Source organism: Siphateles boraxobius, unplaced genomic scaffold, assembly GCF_051911475.1.
Source record: "Siphateles boraxobius isolate OS27281-9 unplaced genomic scaffold, OSU_SipBor_1 31, whole genome shotgun sequence".
NCBI classification, from domain to species: domain Eukaryota; kingdom Metazoa; phylum Chordata; class Actinopteri; order Cypriniformes; family Leuciscidae; genus Siphateles; species Siphateles boraxobius.
The window spans coordinates 15,976,205-15,996,093 of NW_027508931.1; the positions used below are offsets into that span (position 1 = coordinate 15,976,205).

The 19,889-nt window shown below is 36.6% G+C and overlaps 1 protein-coding gene and 1 long non-coding RNA gene across 7 annotated transcripts in view; one reads left to right on the forward strand and one right to left on the reverse strand.

Annotated features, from left to right (window-relative positions):
• The window catches only part of LOC143696964 (uncharacterized), a 466,435-nt gene that overhangs the window by 162,912 nt on the left and 283,634 nt on the right, over nucleotides 1-19,889 (reverse strand). The window lies entirely within an intron of this gene.
• Nucleotides 4,015-19,889, forward strand: part of fam168a (family with sequence similarity 168 member A) — a 93,702-nt gene continuing 77,827 nt past the window's right edge. For 2 of the 6 annotated variants that reach the window (XM_077193897.1, XM_077193899.1), the window contains exons 1-2: nucleotides 4,062-4,327; nucleotides 9,469-9,579. The gene's annotated coding sequence lies outside the window, so the exon portion shown is untranslated. Of the gene's footprint in view, nucleotides 4,328-9,468; nucleotides 9,580-19,889 lie in introns of all 6 variants that reach the window. The other 4 variants (XM_077193901.1, XM_077193898.1, XM_077193896.1 and 1 more) reach the window with 4 other exon arrangements.

Sequence of the window (19,889 nt, forward strand, 5' to 3'; positions counted from 1 at the left end):
ATTAGGACAGGAAGTAGGTTTTAGATGTTCAACAATGTCTTTGCAGGTAGTTAATGAAATGGGATCAAACATGCTCCATGTAGCTGGGCACCTAGGCACTGCACGGAAAACAGGAGAGCTCTGCGTTGTTTCTGGTCTTAACCTTCTTATCTTTGTGATAAAAAAGATGCAAAATTTTCACATAAAGAGTCAGACACAGTGGGGAAAGCATCAGCCACAGGGTTAAAAACGGAGTCAATTGTGGAAAATAAAATTCTTGGTCTATGCTGATTTTTGGAGACTATTTCAGCAAGATATTTTGATTTAGCAGACTTGACAGCTTTCTGGAAAGCATGAAGAGATTCTCTCAAGATATCATATGACACCTGCAGTCGATCCTTGAGCCATTTGCGTTCTGCTCGTCTACACTTTTGTCGGACTGAGCGGATAGAGTCATTAACCCAAGGTGAACATTTTTTTATAGAACGTTTATATTTTAAAGGAGCAATGATATTAACAATGTCCAAGCAGGTATTATTGAATAAGCTTAGACATGCATCAGCGTCCGGGGATTCAGAGATCCGTTTCGTAGTTAGTAGTTCATTAGCTGCTTTATAGGCAGTGGAAAAGTCCACACTAGCTGTGGATGAGAAATAACGAACCCAATGTGTCTGAGCCGGATTCGTATTTGATCGACAAGATAGGGCAGTTGTAAAAGTAACGGATTTATGATCAGAAAATCCATTGTCTCTTATGTCCATATCTGTGATAGAAAATCCATGAGCAAAGACCAAGTCCAAGATGTGACCATGAACATGTGTAGGACATTGTACATAATGAGAAAAATCAAGGCAATCCAATAGATTACAAAAATCTTTGGTTAGCAGCTAATTAGGACAACAGATATGAATGTTAAAATCACCAAGCAGTAAAATTCGGTCATATATTGCTACTACATTCCCTAAAAAGTTCGCAAATTCACTCAGAAATAGATTGTTGAACTGTGGGGGCCGGTAAACAACTGCGCATAGTACTGGAGTTTCCGTGTTCATTAAGGACATTTGAACCTCAAAGCTTGTGTAAGCGTCTGTCGGAATGAAGCGGACTTGAAAAGAGTTTTTAAAAACAACGGCCAAACCTCCCCCGCGACCGGAGTGTCATGGAGAATTAAAAAATGAGCAATTTTGGGGGAACAAGTTCAGAAAAAGGACTTGAGTCCCCCAATTTAGTCCAGGTTTCCGTCATAAACAGGACATCCAGGTTTTGTGAAATAAAAAAGTCATGTAAAATTAAAGTCTTATTTACCAAGGATTGCACATTAAGTAATGCCATCCTTGGCGGCAGAGAATCGCTCTCAGGTTGAATCCCTCTGTTTAGCGGGTGCAGAAACTGAGGGTTCACTCCACCTCGACGAGCCTGGGGAAGTAGACACACCATAGAAACATTGAGGGAGTCAGGAACAATAGGCCGAATCCAACGACTCCGGTAAGGTAGATCCCGTGCAGCACAGCAGACAGAAAAATTCACTCTGGCTTTCAATCTAGTAGCGGCACCTCCTCGTTTGCCGCGTCTTCTACGGCGTTTTTTGCGAAGAAGATTAGAGGTGTGCCGGCACAGGTGCTCCGGGATATTCATCCAGGGTGATGAGGAGAACGAGTGAGAACCGTTCCATGAATCCTTATTAATATTAATGACTGAAGTTTTCAAATCTAGCAACATTTGCCGATCATAAATAAAAGTTGTAGGCCACGTTTTGATCACAGAGAAGCAGAAAATACTGAAAATAATCCACAATAGGGAGAGCGACAGACGGCTTGCCAAACACAGCGGCGCCATCTTGAAAAAATCTACACATGAGCATCATCTATACACTTCGTGAACGTGCGGGTTGATAGAGCTAGAAGCACCCGGTATTGGTACCAATGGAAGCACCCGATATAGGTATTCTTTGCCCCTGAAAGAAAACCTCAGGAACTTCCTTTGTTGAGGGAAGATGGGGACATGGAAGTAAGCGTCTTTTATATCTATCATGACACACCGGTCCTCGGATCTGATTTGGGTCACCGACGCAGTCGAGTTCCCTCCAACAAGACACACCTGGGGAAGACTAGTCAACATGGAAAACTGCAAAACTACAAACATGGCCACATGAACAAGACACAGGAATAAACAGAAACAATAGGGACATAAAAAACATTCAACATAAAATTCCATACAAAACAGGCACAACACCGGGATTGTGACACACTTAAAGATGATAAATAATGGATGAATTAGGTACATTTAAGAAGCAAACAGCTGTCTAAAAGATAAGAGACACTTTATATAATAGAAAATACTTTTTTGTATAATAGAACATACAAATATAATTCTTACTTATAGAATAAATAAGTAAGTATCATTTGCAGAATTGCAGTACCCTTAATCTTAAAAGGTTATAGCCTACTGTCGTTTGTGTTCTTTAGTTTGAACCTTGCAGGTTTGATAGGGCTAAAATGTGTTTGGTCTACTGTCCTGCAGAGCTTTAACTACTTTGCCTATCCTTTATTATTATATAAAACGTATAGTATTATGGACATGTACCATAGTAGGCTACCATTTTTTTAATTATTTTTTTTTCATAGTAGTACCATGGAAATACCATGGTATGGCAAAAATCATTTATGAGACTGATTTATGTGCCATGGTATTTACACAATGGGGCTCCAAGGTACTTTCAAGAAGCATGGAAACTAGCATAATATTTTAGGAAGTGGTGAAACAGTTATTTGTATCCTCGATCTGCTTTTAAGAAATTATTGTAAGTAAGAGACTCTAATCCAAATGTCCTGTATTTGTAAGATCCCTCTCACTGTAAATTCATAAGACTGCCTGTCAGTCTGTTCATTGTCAGAGGAGGGCGCTGTTGAGTTTCTAATCTCATAACTCGAGCTCTGCTGACACTCTTTGGTCTGACGTTCGTCTCTATCTATGGTCTCTATCTATACTGTCAAAAAAAAAAAAAAAAAAAAATATATATATATATATATATATATATATATATATATATATATATATATATATTATCATGAAATAACATGTATTACAGTGATTTCATGTTTAAACCATGATGGAAATAGCATTGTGCTCTTTGCAGTAGCCTAGGCTACTGTGTAATGTTACATACATACATGTAATTAGGCATGCCATAAGGCCTACCTAGACCATGTCACATAATAGGCTACTGTTATTCAGTATTTAAGTTCCTTTTTGTAAGGGAATTTATGTAATATATATTGGATATACATTTCAAATAATTTCTCAAGAACACAAAGGAAAAAGCGATACAGATGAAACGTGATCTTAGCTATATCATGTTCGAAACACAAGGTGGCATTGTTGTTGTTTTTTTGTTGTTAAAAAATTCTATATTATATTATATAATTATATATTGTTTGTTTTTGTTATTATTTTATAATTATCTTTATATATAATTTATATAAATGTATATCATTTTATAGTATGCATGATATAAGGGAAAAAATAACAACTGTATGATCAATTGTAAAATAGAATTGGTATGCATTATTCGTTTTATAGGCTGCCTGAGAAAAATACATTACAAATAAATTTTCGTCACTATCAACTTTTTTTATTTATTTTTATTTATTTATTTATTTTTAGAAAATATATGATATATTTCTAAATATTAAATATAATATATGGAAATACAAAATAATAAAAAATAATAAAATATTCATATATGATCAATAAAAATATTATTTTTTTGATGTTTTTGTTAATGATAATATAAATATCTTAAATTGATGTTTGTGCAATAAAAGCCCTACATTCCCTGCTTAAAATATACACCAACACTAAAAAAAATGCATACATGCGGGAAAAAAGTGCGTACATAATCTGACGCTTAGGCTGTTTTCACATATACTACACATACACGAATGTTTATGCATATGGATTGTTAGAGCAAAATTTAGTATGGTTTAGTTCCATGCACACGCATGCATTCGTATTTGGCCATATTGGATGATTTTTGCTCGTGCATTTGGCGAATGGATGGTGCACTGAGTGACTGGTGCGTCAGACACAGAGGTCCTCCCCTTGTGTTTCCATGTAGCTGCCCCCCTCTCTCGCTCGCTCTCTTTCTATCCCCCTCCCTTCCTCTCTTCTCTTCTGGCATCCCCCATCCCCCATCGCTTTATGTGCTTCCATACAGCCTGAAAAATCAACCGGAGGAGGAAACCTTCACACTCGCGGAGAATAGACTGACCCTCAGCAACCCAGAAGATCGCTCTAAACCGGGATCACAGACTGGATCAGGGAGACCTATTTAAACCCTCGCATACCGGTAAGTAACATTTTATGTAGTTTGATTTCCTAAGTAGTGTAGTGATTTTCAAAGTCCAGAAACACCATCCAACCACCATTAGACCTTCACCACCATCAAAAAGCAGCAATGCTTTTCTCCTGCCAATGTGTGTTAGTGATGGTGAGGCTCTTTCTAATTCTGTCTGATGGCGATTGAAGAGAAAACAAATGCACTCGCTTCACCTATTCAAGTTTAGAATATCGGGTAACGCCGTTTTCCGGACGGATCCATGAATGAGATGGATTTTTTTCATGCTGACTTTGTTCATTCCCTTGTCATGCATTTGGACATTCCATAGAGCTGAGACACTCAAAATGGTGTCTGGAGGAGTTTGGGGCCTTTAAACACACAAGAGATCAAATCATAAACGCTGTTATGAGGAAACACGAAGCGCGATCAAAAATTCAGACGCATCCATGTGCAACAATATAACAGCGATTATGACGCAATAAAGATCTTTTGTTGTTCAGCGTTACACTGTAACGCGCATTCGAGCGCCTGTGCTACTTTCTCTCTTTTTTGTTGCATTGATTCACGATGTTTTCTTCTTTCATGCCATTATCATTTTTTTAATTTGGCGTATTTTTATCATTGCATTCTTGGTTGATTGATACAAAGGAAAACAGCACATTGGTTCGTATCGAATACAAGTCCGTGTGCTTTTGAACATAAAGCAGACCATTTCTGTTCGTGTTTATGAAATTCATTTCATATTTACAGCCATTCATAGTCAGTATGTGGGATCTTTGTAAGGGAATGCAAAACAATATTAACTCCATCAGTTGATATAACAATGGGTGACATTTTACATTGCAGTCCATGTTACATATTGATAATTAATAAACATTAAAATGTTTATTATTGTGCCAAAATCAAGAAATAAATCATAATTGGAGCCTTAAATGTAAAAATAATCACTATTGACTGTTCTTAATATTATTGATTACAATAATAATAATTTTATTGTTCTAGCTCTAACCGAAATTAACACAGACTGTGTAATGTGAGGTTACCCAACAAAAATGGGAAGTGTTTAGAATCCAAAGGCCAGAAATCTGATGTTTATTAAAATCTGTGACGATGGTCTGAATCGGTGATGCTTGGATCATTGCAGACGGCTTCCTCGTCATATGCTCTCCAATCCACCATTCCTGCAATAAAAGTGTCAATTGCTTTTCTGATAGATGGTCTTAACGTTAGGGCTGAACAGACACAGAAAAAAAAACGCTTCATTTGTTTTCATTGATAGTTTTATCAGCTCGAAATTCAATTTGTATAGAAAAGCTCGCTATCGACTGAGAGTTATAAAAGGTTTATGTATTGTGCTGCAAGTATGCTGAAGCATGTGTGGTTTTGTCATTATTAAAGGATTTATTGTCCTCGTTTGTAGGAGTGACAGGTGCTGGAATGCAGGCGGGGGGTGTAGGGGGGATTGTAAACATAAAGGCAATTTAATCAAAAATTACCTGCAGTAATAAGTTCAGTTATATATATATATATATAGAATATTTATTTATTTTGAATAAAAAATTAGGGTTTTTGTATGTTACTATTGTTAATAAAAGTTAATCTTATCTGCATCTGAACTCAAGCTCAGTGTCAACTGTGCATTTCCTAGACATAAACTTCTATATATATGTATATATATGTATATATATATATATATGTATATGTATATGTGATTACTGTGCCAGTGCAGTGAAGCACATTTTGAATATGCAATAGAATTTTTGATAGCAATAGAATGAACAGTAAGCTTATAACAGTGGCTCAGTGGTTCATGTAGGTTGTCTACAAACCGAAAGGTTGGTGGTTCGATCCCCGATTCCACCTGACCAAGTGTCGAGGTGTCCATGAGCAAGACACTTAACCCCAGCTGCTCCCGACGAGCTGGATGGCGCCTTTCATGGCTGACACCGCCGTTGGTGTATGAGTGAGTGAGTGAATGGGTGAATGTGAGGCAACATGTAAAAGCGCTTTGGTGGCCATTGGGTCTGTGAAAGCGCTATATAAATGCATTTACCATTTATACAATACATTTTAACAGGCATAATTAAGCATGAAAATAACTGAAGGAAATATCTATTTGCTAAACTAATTAAGCCAACTAATGTGATTCATATTCTTTTGGTTTCTCTACCCAATATTTTGAAAAAAAATACTAATGTTATGAAAATACAGGTATCGGAAATCGTATCGGCGAGTATCAAAAATGAAAGGGCTCGTCCTGAAAAAAATGGTATCAGTGGATCCCTACTTTTTAACGTTTTTTTTTTTACAATTTATTATGAAAATTTAAAATGAACCACTTAGCAACCCAGCAAGGTTATTTACTTAAAATAAAAATAAAAAGTAAATAACCACCTTGCAACGTGCTAAAACACACACAGAACACCTTAGCAACTGGCAACTACCAATAACGCATTGTGCGCTACACATTTTCTTCAGAATAGTTTACGTAAATTTACCAGTTGAGGTTTAATGGTTTAGATTTAGTAATCCTGATTATTTTATATAAAGAATCATGGCTGTAAAAGGAAAGTATATGTGTGCAGCACATTTTGGTGTTCATTAGTGTCATAGTGTTTGTCTTCTTTAATTATTTCCCTGGAGAACTGTAGTGTAGATGGCACTCAAGGTTTACGATTGAATGGATACCTATACAAGCAAAATTTTGTTAAAAGGTTAGTTCACCCAAAAATTTAAATGGTCATTAATTACTCGCCTTCATGTCATTCCAAATTTGTAAGACCTTCGTTCATCTTAAGAACACAATTTAAGATATTTTTGATGAAATCGGAGTGCTCTCTGACCCCTCCGTAGACAGCAATATAATAACCATTTTCAAGACCCAGCATGGTAGTAAAGATGACATTAAAATAGTCCATGTGACTACAGTGGTTCAACCGTAATTTTATGAAGCAACAAGATTATTTTTTGTGTGCAAAAAACAAACAAAAATAACAACTTCAACAATTTCTTATCATCTGTGTCAATCTCCTACACTGTTTACGTTCTACATCCGAATGCCGAATCACCATTGGCCAGCATCACATGCATGCGTCATGCTTCTCTCGTGAACCGCATCGGCCAATGGTGAGATTCATAAAATTAAGGTTGAACCACTGTAGTCACATGGACCATTTTAATGATGTCTTTACTACCATTCTGGGCCTTGAAAGTTTAATTGCTGTCTGTGGAGGGGTCAGAGAGCTAAAAAAATATCTTAATTTGTGTTCCAAAAATTAACGAAGGTCTTAGGAGTTTGGAACGACATCAGAGTGAGTAATTCATTTTTGGGTAAACTGACACTTTAAAATGCCCATCTCTGCGTTTACCCTCATAAACACAGTTGCTTACGCCTTACATGAATATAAACAATTAAGAAAGAAAACGGATGCATATCATTATTTTGGATCTGTGCAAGTGGTCTTAGACAGCAGCAGATATTTTAAGGCTGATTTATACTTCTGCGTCGGACCTACGCCGGAGCCTACGCTTTGGTTTTAATTTATACTTCTGCGTCGTTGTCCTCGTTGACGCACGCAGAGGGAGCATGTGAAACCCGAGGAAGCGGTTTGAGCAGACCAATCACAGCGCTTGCGTCCGTGTAGAATTGACGCGTTGTTACATTTTTGGAGAGGTGCACGTCAAGGAACGCCGAAGGGTACGCACGCTACGCACAGCCTACGGCGTAGCTACGGCGTAGCTACGGCGTAAGTTCGACGAAGAAGTATAAATTGGGCTTTAGGCTGCTTTCATTTTGTGTCATTAATGTTAATCAAACAACAAAATACAAAGAGAAAATCATTTTTTAAAGCTTTAAATAAGTTTAATTAAATTTAATTTTATACAGTGAAGACCATGTGTTATTACATTTGAATATTCAAACTGTTAAGACTTAACTGGAAAACATAAAGCAGTTTATTTCATGTGTATCTTTTTTCTAATGTATCTATGCTTGTAATTTGTTTACCATTTTCTATGCATATTCACTCCCCTAAAAAAATCACACCAATTATTCTAGAATGATTGATTCTTTCCAAATAGAGCTATTCAAGTTGTTTTCATATCGCAATATTTAATGTAGAAAAACAAAATATCGCAATACCGATTTTTTTTCCAATATCGTGCAGCCCTAGTACCATCTCGACAAAACTCACTGCTACGTTTCCCTTGAACAAGTTCCAGACTTTGCGAGAACCTCTTATTTATCCACACTCTCAGTGCTCAGTAATTGGGCTGCTGATATTTCCCACCAGTGTTGAAAAGTCTGCAGTTTGCCACAAACATGTTAAAGTGTAAGTCTGTGGCAACGTGTTAATTGTCACAGTACTTGTCTGTGCACTTCTGCATTAATGCGTCTTTTGTGGGACTCCTTTTTCATCGGAGGTTGTTTTATTTTTGAGTGGAAAAATGGATGGATGTTTTTTGATGAACTGTCTGTGTGTGAGCCAAATCCACAGTGAAATGAGAGGATTATGATCGCAGCACCTCTCAGCTGTGTGTTAGCTTATACATTCACTGCAGTAGTGCTTATAGGCCTCAGATTAACCACACACACACACACACCCTGAGGGGATGTTGGTTTCCCCTGATAAACAGGAGCAGAAAATGTTCAGAGATTCTGCCTTGTGGCTACAGGTAAATCCCATTAGATATGTGATTCCGTTTCAAGGTATCAGTGTCTCCTCATGAGATCATCTAACAGTAACATGCAAAATGTAACATCAAATATAATATTATAATGTATAATATAATAATGTGTAATTGAACATGAGTATCTTGTCATTTGGAAAACAAACCTTCAATGGTCATAATGAAGATTTTTGTGCAGAGTTTGTGAATACGGAATTGATTGCAAATTACATTGCACACATTGTAGTTAGTAATGTAACCTATTTACATGACACATTTCAGGTAATATAATCAGACTACTTTTTGATTACTTTTAGATTACTTTTTACCTAACTTATCCTGTAAAATCTTGTACAATATTGAGGTCATTGTACTATAAAACTCAAACCGTCCTCATTAGTCCAAAAACAGCTTTTAACATTAATGTTAACCAAAACATTATTATGAGACATTATTCTAAAGTGTTACCGTATGTTTTTCAGGTTTTCGCAAATGCCATCAACCTCGCAAACAGCACGACTCGAAGATTAGAATCAGAGCAAAAGGTGTTTAAGAGGATAATAACCAGCTAGTGAAAGCAGGACTTTACTAGCGTAAGTGAGATTATCCTTACAAAGTCCATATAATTCTACTTTCTTTGTTGCTAATTTTCATGCTCTTTTGTTTAAAGACTTACAAGAGGTGGCTGTATGTATCTTTGTCTTTTAAAGCTTTCAAAGCCTAATTAATGTTTCTTTTTAGGAATTAGTGAGAAATTAGACCAAAAATTGTATCACAAAGTGGCATTAACAGGTATTATGTTGATGTTAGTTAGTGAGTGAGTGTGTGCTTGGCATGATGCCGATGCTAATTGTGAGCATTGTGGGGAACTTACGAATGCCGTGTGAGAAGTGGTGAACAAACGTCTACTAAACATCATCCGAGTGGCTTGTAGGCTAAGACGGTTCGGGATGGGCATATTTTTGGACTTTCTGTGGGCTGACACTGAAATCACTGCCTTGCTGAATTTCTCTTTGGGAAAAATGAAACTCCTACTGGTTTTGTCACCCCAAACATATTAAAATGAAAAAAGATTAGTCTCCTTTTCAAGGGAGTAAACAAAGGAGTCTCTGGCTCTTTTGAAAAGCTGTTGTAATTTAGCTACTATAAACTACAGATCATAAACGCATACGTACACATAACACATATGCTCACATCCACCCAAATACTCATTCAAGTCTATTTCAAGACATCTCACATCTGTGACGTGTAACACGTGGTTTAGAAGCGTTTAAAGTAAGTATAATGAAGGTTATGTAGTAGTTATTTACAGCACCGCAGGTTGAGTAAGGAACCACGGATAGTTTGCCCAAAAATTTATATTTTGTCATCTTTTACACACCCTCATGTTGTTCCAAACCTGTATGAGTTTCTCTCTTTTGTTGAAAAAAAAATTCTATGGAAGTCAATGGGTGCCGTCAACTGTCTGGCAGTGCAGAGAGTTTTTCAAGGGCAGGGGCACAAATGTAAAAAAAGAGACGTCTGGTGCATCTCAATCAGCTCCCTATAGCTTCCTAGGTCGTGAATCAGTATATTAATTCGGGCACTGGTAAGGAATGTAAGGACCCTGGCTCACTACACATTGGGACACTGATGACTCTATTTCCAGCCACATAATGTCCTCATTGTACATCATCACTAATGGTATTTATGAACAATAGCAGAACTGATATCTTTCTGACATTGTTTTAATGTTATTTAAAGCACCTTATAATAACTATTTTGCTTGTTACATATTCGTGCAACATTTTAGCATCAACGCTTCCTGGTTTTCACAGTGCATTGTGGGACCTTTTTGGGAGCGAAGTTTCAGTGTACTGGAAGGATTTTGTGATTGAGACAGCCCTTGAATTGGCCGACTCCCTGATAAGTGCCCTGACTACTCAACTAGGGAGCTGATTGAGATGCACCCTATATGGAGTATTGTTTTGTTACTACTGTAATTATATTAATAAGCAAGATACTCTCTCTCTCTCTCTCTCTCTCTCTCTCTCTCTCTCTCTCTCTCTCTCTCTCTCTCTCTCTCTCTCTCTTTATAAACAGACTGTGTAATCACAATTATGAATATGGGACTACTGATATAAACTTATTGTATTTTATGTACAATAAGCAGAATAATTGCAAAAATTTAAGGTCAGAAAACATGAAGCTTGCAGTGTAAGAATGCCAGTCTGTCAGTCAAGTCCGAAACAAGAAGCAACGTGTTATGTCAACGACTTCTAAGATTGTCTGTTTGCAGATAACAACAGTCAAACCAACATGCAGACTGTCGCTGTTTATAGATTATTAGATTGTATTCAGGGGAGTGATAATATGTCTCCCCTCCCCCCTCAATCACTCACATCTGCTCTCTATCGCCCTCTCAGCAGTACTGTAGACCCTCGGGCAGTGCACACACATATACACACACACAGTCTCGCCTTCAGGTCTGACCAGATGGCAGACAGTTTTCATGTCCAACAGCTGCCCGTCAGATCATCTGAATGTGTGATTGTTTCTGATATCCATTGATAAGGTGAAGGAAATTATAGCTGTGTTTATTCTCTGTGTGTGTGTGGTCCTAGGTTGTGGGGACCGAATTCTTCCACAAAGAAAACCACTTACAAATCATACAGAATAATGTTTTTGAAAATGTAAAAATGCAGAAAGTTTTCTGTGATGGGTAGGTTTATGGGTAGGGGATAGAATATACTGTTTGTAGAATATAAAATCATTATGTCTGGACAGTCCCTATAAAATATGGAAACCCAACGTGTGTGTGTGGGGAGGGGGGGTATGGTCTCCGCCAGCTGCTGGTTTCTGTCCATTGTCACAATTTGCACAGAAATTTTGCTGAACCAACACATATAGGTAAATGTGGACTTTGAGTAGAGAGTGACTCAGTTTGTGTGTGTTTGGATGCTGTACAGGCTGCCAAATGTAATTTAATGTCACAAGTACTGAGCATGTTCAGCACGAACTCCCTCACACATAACCATCTGAAGAATGAAGCGGCATGACGAAAGACTGTTTGACAGACAAAGGACAGAGAACGGGAATGAATGCATATGTTTGCAATGGAATAATTAGCAAACTATGCAGTATATACTGGGCTCTGCTTTTATTTTAATTTTAAATGAATTGTGAAAATTTTTGCATTTTGAAACCATTATGTTGTGATCTGAACTAATTGCAGTTGTCTGGAATGGAATACTACCACTACATTTTTCATACTACAAAATAGTATGTAAATCAGTACTAACTATTCAATAATAGTCAACCGTGGTATGTATGTTACTAAATTTAGCAGTCCAATTTGAGAAAGTCTCTATATGGTATGAGTAATTTGTTGAAATTCTGTTTCAAAGCCAATGAGTTGATGTTAAAAATCATAGTTGATATTGCTTCCTGTTTGTCACACTGGAAATGTATGGTATAGTACATTGCATTATGAGATGCAGCAGATGTAGTGGGTCATTTAGGTAAACTGCCATTCAAAAGTCTGGATTAAGCAAGAAATTAATACTTTTATTTATCAAGGATGCCCCTGATCAATCCGAACACTTTTAAATATTAGTGTTTTACTGTATTTTTGATCTAATAAATGCAACCTTGGTGAGTATAAGAGGATTCTTTCAAAAACATTTAAAAAAATCTTACCACCTCCATACTTGTACATCTGCATCAAATTCACGTAAACTTGTGCAATTTGCACAATGAATACTACAAAAATAGTATGCTGTGAGTAGTAGTTCCAGTAAAGCCCTTTGATAAGAAAACCATTCTCTCCATTCTCATGGAGGAAGAAAATGTCAAGGTGAAGAAAGGAAAGAGGCTGGAAAATGCACCTCTTGTGGTGCCGTCGTTTGTGGTGCTGTGTGTGTATGTCGGGGGTAAATTGAAGGAGAAAGCAGCAACAGAAGAACCCGGGGTTTGAATACTGACAGGGGCATCTCAGCACACCATGTTGGTTTTGAGGCAATTGTTTGCTGGATAATGTCCTATACAAAATGGAGGTTGTGCCTCGGTGAAAGGCAGGATTTGAGGCAGAATAGACCTTTTTAGAATCAGAGAGGACAAGCTATTGCAGGGCAGTTAAAACAATGGCGTTTTTTGGGAGAGGGGCACTCCCCTTCATGTCCTGTTCTCATTCAGGTCCCGTTAGGGAGCCGCTGGGAGGGGAAGGGCCTATTGTGTGACTGTTGTTTTTGAATGGCTAATTAAGCTTCTAATAGGTGTTTTTTTTTATGAAGTCAGTGTGAAATTAAGGCTCAAAGGGCTTACCTTGGGTTTCCCGATGGCTCAGGTGAAATCTTTTCTCTGCTCCTGCACCTTTAAACCTGTAACAAATTACTAGCATTAACTGCAGCTGTGTCAGAAGGTTTCTCTTGTGCAAATCAAAAGTTAGTGCTTGACCCAGTTAGAGAAACATTCAGTATCACTTAAAGGGATAGTTCACAAAATGTACTCCACCTCATATCAATTCAAACTTGTATGGCTTACTTTCTTTGGTGGAAAACAAAAGTATACTTAAGTTTGGGGTCAGTTTTTGTTTCGTTTTTTTCTTCTCTTTTTTTTATTTTATAAATGAATACTTTTACTCAACAAGGATGCATCAAATTGTTCAAGAGTGACAGTAAAGACATTTATGTTACAAATAGAGATGCACCGATTACAATTTTCTAGGCCGATTCCGATTATTCATGAGTTTGGCCTGCCGATACTGCATATATATGGAATATATACCGCACCACTTTACAGCAAACACAAATGTTTGTTTTATATCTTTTCTTTAATAGAACATTTGACATAGAACCTAGAACATTTTTTGAGCAAATAAAATTAAATAGAACTATATAAATTATTACTCCTGGTGTGGGAAATGCACACATATCTAGTGCAGTGTTATGGTATGGAAGAACCATTTTCATTTCCAAATATTCAACTAAAAAAAAAGTGATATATTTACTTATTTAGGAAACTAAACTTCTGTATGAAAACAGTTAATAGCAATAACATAATATATAAATAGCAAATAAAATAAATATAGCCTTGCAGTATAAAGATGTTTCTCAACACACACACACACACGCACACACACACACACACACACAGGCCTATTGCAATCACTTTGCTCTCTCAGCAAACAGTTGCTCTCTCGTCTGCCACATGTCCAGCCAGGCTAAACAATCACTTTAATTGAGCGCAAGCAGCGTGGCAAAAATAGACTCTGCGCCGAAACCTATGGCGTTATTTTTTAGTCAAAAGTTATGAGCGTGTAAGACATGCTCACGAGCACATTATGTTATTTCACACGCGCAAAAATGAACCTTCAGCTGGTATGATAAAAGTACTCGCGCACAAATTCAACAACCGAGAGGTGTACAGGTAGCTGCGAGCGAGCGCCTGGCATACTCTCATAGGTTAACTCTGCTTGTACAGTGGAATCCTGCTCGCGCGCAGCGGGCTTCTGCTCGCGGAGTGCTGTTTTGCTCGCGCAGTGGATTCCTGCTCGCTCAGCTGATTTCTGCTCCCTCGAGTCTACATGACTTTTGACAATTTGGGGGCGGAACCAAGGAGGGCACTGACCCTCTTATGATTGGTCACTTTAATCGTAATCACAACCACAGGGACATCTTTGTACTTTGATTGACAGCTCTCATTACAGGAAGCACGGAGTCAAAGTATCTGACGGAGTTTTTTTTATTTTTATTGAAATATCAAGATTTACAGACAAACATGGCTGCATAACTTTTCTTTAGAATAGGATACAAGGACAATATAGTCAGAGGGAGCAGCTCTTAATACAACAAGAATATAAATGTAGTCTTTGTACAAAAATAAGGATATTTGTAAGCAAAATAAACATTTTAATAAATAAACGGTAAGGAATTATAATATAACATGACATAAGGGGAGAATTCAGTCTTTGTTCATCCATTTATCTCAGTTGGGAAGTGTTTTAGGGTATCATATATTTTTGTGCTTTAGGACCTTTCAAAGTTTTTAAGGATTTTATATACAGTTTAAATTCATTTTAAAAAACAAACAAACAAAAAAAAACTCCGTCAGATCCTTTGACTCTGACTTCCTGAAATGAGAGCTGTCCATCAAGGTACAAAGATGTCCCTGTGGTTGCGATTACGATGAAAGTGAACAATCATAAGAGGGTCAGTGCCCTCCTTGGTTTCCGCCCCCAAATTGTCAAAAGTCATGTAGACTCGAGAGAGCAGAAATCAGCTGAGCGAGCAGGAATCCACTGCGCGAGCAAAACAGCACTCCACGAGCAGAAGCCCGCTGCGCGCGAGCAGGATTCCACTGTACAAGCAGAGTTAACCTATGAGAGTATGCCAGGCGCTCGCTCGCAGCTACCTGTACACCTCTCGGTTGTTGAATTTGTGCGCGAGTACTTTTATCATGCCAGCTGAAGGTTCATTTTTGCGCGTGTGAAATAACATAATGTGCTCGTGAGCATGTCTTACACGCTCATAACTTTTGACTAAAAAATAACGCCATAGAAACCCCGCTTCACTGCTGCTCACGTGACGCTCCTACTCGACGCTCACGCGCTGCTCCTGCTCTCGGTGTGAATGCACGCATTGATTTACATGCACACCGGAGAGAAAAAAAACCGCGCTGCTCACGTTTGCGGTGTGAAACGGCCGTAATTCACAAGGTTTCCTACATGTGCATTCCGTGTGCACGTGGGATGCTGATGTTGCACGATGTTAATCATCATGCGGCTCCTGATTGCATTTTACCGGCAAAAAAAAAATCGGAATATGTCAGGCTTGCGCACACATTAAAGTGTGCCGATCACGTTAAAATCGTCCGATTCCGGTCACCAGCCGATCAATCGATGCATCTCTAGTTACAAAAGATTTCTATTTCGAATAAAAAAATTAATAATTATTGGTTTCCACAAAACAATTAAGCAGCACAACATTTTCATCATTGATAGTAATAGGAAATGTTTCTTGAGGAGGAAATCAGCATATTAGAAAGATTTCTGAAGGATCAATGTGACGCTGAAGAGTGAAATAATGATGCTGAAAATTCAGCTTTGCGTCACAGGAATAAAATATAAAACTGTTTTAATAATATTTCACAATATTACTGATTTAACTGTTTTTTTGTTCAAATAAATGCAGCCTTGGTGAGCAAAAGAGATTTCTTTCAAAAACATTAAAAAAAATACCAACCTCAAACTTTTGAGGTAGTCTCAATACCAAAATGTTCCCGTTCTCTGTACCAATTTTGGTACCATTGCAAAAACTATTGTAACTATTTATTTTAATTTTAATTTAGCCTTTTGAAAATAATAAAATAAAATTATTAGTTAATTACTAATGCTATTAATAATTATTTGTAAATACATTAAAACTTTAGTATAGCTTTAAAATGTTGTAAACATTGCATTAAAATAGATCAACTGAAAAGTTAGTTATAAAATTAACCTGGTAAAATTTGATCCTACCATTACTGCAGAAAGGCTTGTATTTAAACATTTTTAAAATTTAAAAATAAAAATAATTTTGACAACGCTGTTTTGAATTATAGTGTATTTTTGGGTAAACTATCCCTTTCTGCATATTTGCAATAGTTAATCAGCATTAATTATTTATGTTATCTATTCTAAATCATGCTATTTTCTATATTGAACTTCTGGTTATACTTATCTGCCATGTATAGTTTCTGTGGATGTATTGTATGAAACTTGCCATGCTTTTGCTGGATTTACTTTCTAGTAATCCCCAAAAAATGTGAATATGGAGCTTAAATTATATTTTAAACCTAAATATTCCTTTTAATAGGGATGCACTGAATTTTTGTCTACCGAAAAAACACTTATTTTAAATGTGCATATTCATTATATTTTTGCTTAACCTGTTAGTGATATAAACTAACCTGTAAGTGAATAAATCTGTCATGAACACAAGTTATTACAGTTTATTGCCATATAAATGTTCATATATTTCACCAACAAATTAGAGTATAAACAATTCTGTTATTAAAAGGTTGTTATAAATACTGCTGTGCAATTTAAATGTGTGTACAACTCCGTTTTAGCTATTTGGGTGTTGATTTATAAAATAATTTTGAATTAATAATTTATTTCTTTTTGTTTTAGTTTTTTAGCCAAGTGCATCCTGAAGTTTCGGTTGCGGCCCAGAATGTTAATTTCAGTTTAGCCCTACCTTTTAATTTTGAGACAACAAGGTATTTTTGGAATGAACACCAAAATTATGTGGTTGTAAAATCACATGAAATTGATACTGTTAAGTGATACACAACATGTTCGTTGTGTTAGTTTCCTGCTATAAATATGAGAAACGGATATAAAAAATCCCACTTATAGTCTGTATTAGAGCTGACATGTAGATGAATCATAGCAAATCTCGTGAAACCAGAAAGCATATATAGGAATGCAGTATTTATGGACTGTGTGTGTGGATACGCATGTGTCCTTTGCTTTGAATGAACGTTTTTATGTGTGAATCCCAATTACCTTCTCAGCTGTTGACGTGCTGCTTCTACTACCAAATTATATGACAGAAACTCGCATGTGATTGGGCACCGGCGAATGAGTAGCTTTCTCTTTGTCTGTCCTACTGTTTCTTTCATTATTACTCTCGGGAATAGAGAACCTGTTCTTGTTCAAAACTTGGAATTGGAAGCGGAGTTATTAACGATTCCTGTCCCTCTTTGTCCATCTCTCAGCATCCTGCAGTTTGAATCTGTAATGTTACTGTAAATCAAAGTAATTCCTCTCGTACTGATTTTATAGACCTTGGCAAGTGCAAAAAAAGGAAGAGAGGGTGAGCGAGATGATGTGAGGGGGATGGGAAGGAGAGACGCTCTGGGTTACTGCTATGAATTTACGGTGGTTCAGCATAGCAGGCAGCTTGGGAAATGAGGTTGGCTTTGTTAAACACAAGACTGTCTGGGAGGATTTTCATTCATTCAGGTCGTGGTTGAATGTCAGGTAGTTCATTCCTTCATTCAATGCTGCAGTCGACGAGATGTACCACAAATGAATGGGTTTCATTGAATAACATTTAGGTGGTCCGGCTGTAAAATCAGTTTAAGAATCTACAGGTAATTACTTTATGCACTCAAAAGCATTTGAAAACATAGCCTAATTTGTGAGCTCTGTTATTTGGCCAAGCAGTCAATTAGTGATAGACTAATACATTGGCCAGATTAATCAGGGCTGTTTTGAGATGATCTGACATACCCTGCTATATTATGTAAGGGATAATGTGCATCCAGCCAGTTGTTATCGCAGAATAAACCCTGGCATTCGCGTTGGGGTCTTGCGTTACTCTAAAGGGGTTTATTCTGCGATAACAACCAGCTGAATTTGCATTATCCCGCTTATTACACGGCTATTTGCCACATAAGTAAATAAATACAAATGAAATATTGATCTGAGTTGAAATATTTTATTAGCTCTTTAGTTGCAAAGCTTCCGAGGAGAAAGCAGTTGCCAGCAAGTGGAAACTTCAAACTAGACTGATATTTAAGGAATACGGTACAGTCATACCACTTATTACACTCATTTCACCACATAATTAATTATGGGGATATTGAGATAAATATATGCAAACCTGTTTACAATCCATTACAGTGTACAAAACAATCGTCGCAAAAATGGCAACAGCTGTGTTTAAATTAAAGAGTCCGAGTCCGCTTTACTGGATGACACAATTAAATTACTGTACACAAAATATTGATTTGAGTTTTTATTTTTTATTAGCTCTCAAAACTTCCACGGGAAAAAACTGTTCTTAGCAAGCATAAAGCGCTGACTTCAGTTACCCCGATGGTCCTGTTATCAGTTTTTACCAGTTGTTATTGGACAATAACATACCGCTGGATGGCACGATTGACCAATCAGAATCAAGTATTCCACAGAGCTGTATAAAAGGCATGGTCATCGCTAACGATGTCATGATATAGGATTCAATACATCATAGAATATAATTGGTTCATTTTTCACACATGAGAAAAGCCCAGTGTGAATCTATTGTTTCAATCTCTCTTATGACTCATAGTATCGGTCTGACTATTATTTAATTTTTTTACAAATATAAATTTATAAAGAATATATAAATAAAAAATGGATAAAATTAGATTTACATTAAATAATATATTATATAGCATAATAAATAGGGGTGTAACGATACCCTCATGTAACGATTCGATATATATCACGATACTGAACTAACGATATGATATTATTGCGATACTCCTAGACATATGATAAAAAGTTAACAAAAAATTGATTGTTGCTTTAAATGCTAAATTTGGTATTACATAGGCTTGGACTTGGTGCTGGTAACCCAATGCAACAGACAATGGTGACACCAGAATAAAAATATTCAATATTCAAGCTTAAAATACAGAACTATTTTAGACAAATATGTCTGCACCCTTTCACTGACTAGATATATTTAATATAATGTAGGCCATTTTTTACTGGTAACATAAGAATTTGGCATTATCAGGAGGACCCACAAATACAGTATTCCCCCATTGCATTATTATACATTATATTCAACATTATAGAAGTTTAGAAGTAAAACTCTGAAAACATATTTTCTCACACTGTAATTTTCATTTTGGGTGAACTATACACAATACATATTGTCACTATACACGATACATATTGTTGCATTTTTTAATTGCGATATATTGTTACACCCCTAACAATAAATAATTATTTGTAATTCATACAAGAATCTGAAGGACATAAAGTATTACAGTATATAGATATATGATGGTATTGGCACAGCCCTACTGCATGTCAGTTCCCAAATCTATTGAGTGGATTGTTAGTGGATTTTTTTAACTGTTTTTGAACAGATATGAGCAGGTTAAA